Here is a 6,000-nt window from a genome sequence, read left to right as displayed (position 1 = left end):
ATAGAACTATTGTAGGGGTAGCACGGGCAATGCTGCATGACCAAGGCCTACCACTTCACTTGTGGGCTGAGGCATGCAACACAGTGGTCTATTTGCAGAATAGAAGCATGCATCGCATACTTGGGATGAAGACACCAGAGGAAGCTTTCTCCAGTAAGAGACCAAGTTTGGGTCACTTTAGAATCTTTGGCTCATCAATATATTGCCATGTGACAAAGGATGCAGGGAAAAAGCTTGAGTCAACAGCAGAGTTGGGGACATTTGTGGGGTACACTGATACACTTCACAACCTATCGGGTGTACTTGCCTACCAGTCGGAGGACAGTGGTTCATAGAGATCTCAAGTTTGATGAGCAGAAGGCCATGTGAGTTTCCCTTGAGAGGGAGCTCCAACTACAGGCTTTGGAGGAACTATTGGTTCCTAAGGAGAAGGAGCCTTAGACTGATGCGGAGTAGCCACATGCAGAGGTTCCAGGAGTGGAGACATCCACTCAAGCAAAGTCTTCCAGAGATGGACGGAAGCGCACAAGAGAAGCTGACAGATTGTTGGAGGATGCGAGAGAGAATGTGGGAGCACCATCTTCTCATCGCAGACAGAGGAAGTCACCTGAGAGGTACACTGGATACATGGCCCTTGCTAGGGAATGTGTTGAGACCGAGCCATCTTCCTCTGAGGAAGCAGTGCAGCAGTCGATTTGGGTTGATGTTATGGTGGAGGAGTATGACTCCATAGTTCGTAACAGTGTTTGGGACGTGGTTCTGAGACCGGAGAACAAGTCAATTGTGAGTTCCCCTTGGGTTTACAAGGTAAAGCAAGCTGTTGATGGTAGTGTGGGGAAGCTTAAGGCAAGATTTGTTGCCCATGGCTTTTCATAGGTCGAGGGGATTGACTATAATGAGACTTTTGCTCTAGTCGCAAGGTACTCATCTATCAGATCTATGTTGGCACTATCAGCACAGATGGGTTGGAAGATCCATCAGATGGATGTGAAGATTGCATTCCTCAATGGCCAGATTGAGGAAGAGGTTTGCATAGAGCAGTCGGAAGGTTTTGAGACCTTCGATCGTGAGTCGCATGTGTGCCAACTCAAGAGAGCGTTGTACGGGTTGAAGCAAGCACCTCGTGCTTGGTACACCAGGATAGACAACTACTTCACCGGGTTGGGCTTCACAAAGAGTGAAGCAGATGCGAACCTGTACCACATTGTGGTGAAAGGTAAGTTGTTGATCATCGTACTTTATGTTGATGATCTCATATTGACTAGTGATGATCAGTTGATCGTGTCTTGCAAGGAGGACCTTGCAAGATAATTCGAGATGAAAGACATGGGTCTCATGCATTACTTCCTTGGCATGGAAGTGTGGCAGAAGGATGGGGAGTTGTTTGTGTCTTAGGGCAAGTATGCCAACGAGATACTCAGGAGATTCCACATGGAGAAGTGCAAGCCCATGCAAACTCCTCTAGCAGGTAATAGGAGGAAGGAGGATGCTACTTCAAGAGAAGTGGTAGAGGCTACTATGTATAGGCAGCTTGTGGGTTCACTGATGTACTTAGTGAACACATGACCAGATTTGTGCTATGCACTGAACCAACTAATTCAAGCAATGGTTTAGCCTACCAAGATGTTTTGGAAGGCGGCAAATCATGTATTAAGATACCTCAGAGGCACATCTCAGTATGGATTATGGGTACAGGCAGATAGAGGGAGTGAAGCTACAGGGCTTCACTGATGCAGATTGGGCAGGGAGTCCATCAGATTGAAAGAGCACATCATGAGGGATTTTCAACCTTGGGTCAGCAACAGTTTCTTAGTACAGCACAAAACAGAGGTCGATTTCACTCAACTCGGCAGAGGCAGAATACATGGTTGCAAGTCAGGCAGCATGTGAGGCCATCTAGATGCACAAAATCCTAGTTGGTTTGTTTTATCAGAGGATGGATCCAACTGTGATCTATTGTGATAATTAGATTTGTATCAAAATCTCTGAGAATCCAGTATTTCATGATAGGTCCAAGCACATCGACATCCAGTATCATCATCTCAGAGACTTTGTAGCGAGGAGGATCATGTTGTTACAGTATATTTCGACAGAGGAGCAAGATGCTGACATTTTGACAAAGGCATTGTCAAAGTGTAAATTCAAGTTCCATAGGGACAAGATCGGGGTGGCAGATAATCCCTTTCTTGTTGAGAGGGAGTGTTGAAATATGGCAACAAGAATATTCCAATTTAATTTGTCCTTGAATTAAATTGTGAATTAAAATCGAATTTGGTCTTAACAGTTACTTGTAAATAAATAATTAATTTATTTTAAATTAATTAGTTGGAGAAATTTAAGTTAGAAGTCTTTCTAAAATCATGCAAGAGTTATCCCTTAAATTAAGGAGATAAGATTGAGTTATATTTGAGTTGTAATTAGTTAACTCAGTTTACTGAGTTAAGTCTAGTTAAATTAGTTCCAAACTGTTTGAGGAACTAATTGTGAGTTAACAGTCAGTTGATGCATGCATGCACTCAACTAGTGCTACTCCAGTTAATTGAAGATTCCCTCATCATAAACTCATGCATGTCTATTATGAGAAAGACCCAGTTGAGATTAAATTCAAGGACAGTGTATTATTAGTTGCATGTGTTTTCTCATGGAGAAAACTCATGCATGCAGTCAAGGATTTATCCTTGAGGATTGCGTAGTTTTGGATGAGGTTTTCCACTTAGTTGAAGGTGAATCATCCACAAGGAACAATGCAAGGAAATAGGAGCTTGGAGGGCAAAGAGGAATGTTGGAGAGAAGCCAAGATTTCCTGTGAGCATATGTGAGGATTGTACTGAGATTGGCTAGCTGTGAGAGCTAAGGCTTTGTATAATTCCTATGTATGTCCACCATGTATGATAATACAATAGTGTGGGGTTTTTAGTTGAGGCTTTCCCCAAAGTATTTTCATGTGTATTGTGCGATTGATTCTTCTTTTTCTGGTTATATTCTTTAGATCGATCTTTAATCTTCCGCAAATTGATAGTAGAAGTAGGTTATAGTATTTTACTTTGATTTATATTGCATTATTGGGTTAACCTACACAGATTTCCTACATGGTATCAAAGCTAGATTTGTAGAAATTTTCTACAAGCTCCTATTACAGAAGTACTCTTATTGTGATACTCTATTAAAGGAATAATACAAGACTTCTTCATACCCAGACCTATGTGCCACCCTTCTTTGCTTTCAGGCATATGAGACTTCTTTCCTCTGAAACGCAAAGGAAAGATCCCTCTCAAAAGGTATTGCAAATCCTCCTATGCTTCCTTATAAGGCTCAAACTATCTGAGCTCAAAGGAACAAGCTTTACGATAGTTCCTTACTCACAAGTAGAACACTGATAAGAATTGATTAAGGGCAGGAGATATCTTGAAGACAGAATGAGCTTAACTGCTTGCCTGCAATGATACAGTAAGAATAAGCTACTCTATTAGGGAGACTTCCTAACGTACACTCTATTTAAGCTTATCTATTCCATTAGTTAACCCCGAAGAGCCTATGCTACCTTCCTTAACTCCACTTTACCTTCCATAGGATTGAAAGTTAACAAGGTTGAAGGTATAGGTATGAGGTTTCCAAGGCGTAGTATGGAGAGTTGATGTATGAGTAAGATAATTATTTCTAGTCAAAGTTGTTACTAGTAATAAGTGGTAAGAACTGACTCACTTTCATTGGTAACACATAAAGCAAGTACGTTGATTCAAAAAAATTGGTGACCTAACTCAAACAACTTCTATATTGCATTATATATATGTGAATAAGAACACAAAAGGCTAATCACGCACCCAAAACCTATCAACTACTTGGGATGAGGTATGGTTTTTACATATTGGGCTAAGAGGCACTTCAAACTGGCATCAACCCTTGTATTGACTCTTGTATCGATTGCATTGAAACCTGAATCGAGTACCACCAGCATTGACTAGTGGCATTAACTCCCGGCATGACTATGACTCCTATATCAACAACTATTGGCTATTGGCAATGAGAACCAGAAATGAAAACTTACTTACATGAATGTCACTTACCTTCAAGCGAGTAGTCCTGGCAAGTACTTCTGGCTATTGACAATGCCAACTAGATAGCCACAACGACTATGATTTACTACTTGGCAACAACTAAGATTTACTACTTGGAACATACTAGAGATTTTTCCCTTAGTATAGCTTTGATGAGTATAGGTTCTATCCAATACTTCCCGTATATTTTAGGTAATGAGTATCCATCCCAGCCGCTTAGTAAAGCCAATTAGAAAAGCCAAATAGCACAGCATCCGTCCTAGTCGAGTATCCTAGAAGCCAAGCCCGGCTGAGTATCCTAGCCCACCAAGCAATAACATACATCTCCACCTATATCTAGTGCATCGATAGCATCAACTAGCGGCTAGCGGCAATGATCTACAACAATGAGGTTCAATGGGGATCTACTATTGGCTGACTGGCATAGACCAGTGGGTTATGAGGTTCTTTTGGCTGACTGGCATAGACCGTGTGGGAATGAGGGGCATGTCTCCCGGGTATCGTCCAATGGGCAGCTATCTATAGGAAACCATCAATAGGCACCTCCTGGAATAGACTCTTTAATTAACTAGTGGCAAAGAATCCTAGCATTGAGTGAATCAACACCTGAATGAGTACCAGCATTGACACCTACCTGGCTCGACTAGCAGCTATGAGTGTCATGTACCTCTTAGAAATCCATGTGTGGAGGCGTTATCGTACTATGTATAGCTCATTGTGTCTTCTCTGAGTACTCAATGTGTAATATCTAATTAGTAACCTCATTTTGTAATCTAACGTCCCAATAGAGTTACCTATCTCACGCCCTAATAGTTGTAATCTCTTGTCCCATAAGTTGTAGTAGTGCTAGTTGTTCAAACTAGTTTTCTCTAAGGTCATAGTCAAGTCTCATAGCTAATAAAAAGCTCTATCATAGTTGTTAGTCATAGCCAGACTAACATACCCGACAGAGATGGACCCTACGGGATGGCACTGAACGGATGGAACAATGGGTCGAGGGTATAGGTCTAGGGTTTATTTCGAGAGGAAAAGGATCTAGGTGGAGGTCAAGGGAGATGGATCTATCTATATCTGTGTTCGTCCAGCCGATGGCAAGCAATGACTGTGCCCATCCATAAGGTGTTATTTTGCTCTCTGGTTAGAATTATGGTAGAAAAGAGAATAGGTAGGACAATAAAATGTTTAAGAATAGATAATGTCGACGAGTTCACATCTTTAGAATTTGAAAATTATTGCAAAGACATTGTGATCAAAAGGCATAAATCCATTGTATACACTCCCCAACAAAATGGCATAGCAAAACACATCAACGAGACTCTTTTGGAACGAGCAAAGAGCATGCTTAGCAATGACAATTTGCAACAAGAGTTGTGTGCAAAGGCAATCACTACTATTTTCTATCCTGTAATTGATTACCATTAGTTGCATTAGATTGTAAATCCTTGGAGAGGCATGGATAGGCCATCCTTTCGATTACTCAAATTTAAAATCTCTTGGTTGTGAAGCTTATGCCCCTCATACTAAATACCAACATTCTAAGATATACCCCAGATTGAAGAAATATTTCTTTGTTAGTTATGATGTAATTAAGGGATATAGATTGTGGGATCATATTGCCCACAAAATCATCATTGCCAAAGATGATGTATTTCATAAATCCACCTAATTAAAAAATAGATTGTAAAAGTTGACTTGAAATAGGAACAAGTACCATTAAGTCAACAAATTTAGTTGGAGACTCAACCATCTACAAAAACTAGAAAGAAGGAAAAATTCATAATGATAAAGAAATTGTGGGCATTGAAGATATTTAGGAAAGTGTGAAAATTTTGCAACCAACTCCAAGAAGATCTTCACGAGACATAAATCCTCCAAAAAGGTATACTGATTTTGCTTCATCTATCACTTTGATCATTAATGATGGAGAACCTTATTGTTATTAGGA

The sequence above is a fragment of the Pinus tabuliformis genome, chromosome 2_1 (assembly GCF_031772625.1).
Source record: "Pinus tabuliformis cultivar Carrire ecotype Pingquan chromosome 2_1, CPIR1, whole genome shotgun sequence".
Taxonomy (NCBI): domain Eukaryota; kingdom Viridiplantae; phylum Streptophyta; class Pinopsida; order Pinales; family Pinaceae; genus Pinus; species Pinus tabuliformis.
The sequence above is the reverse complement of the archived record's forward strand: the minus strand, read 5'-3'. Positions refer to the sequence as shown.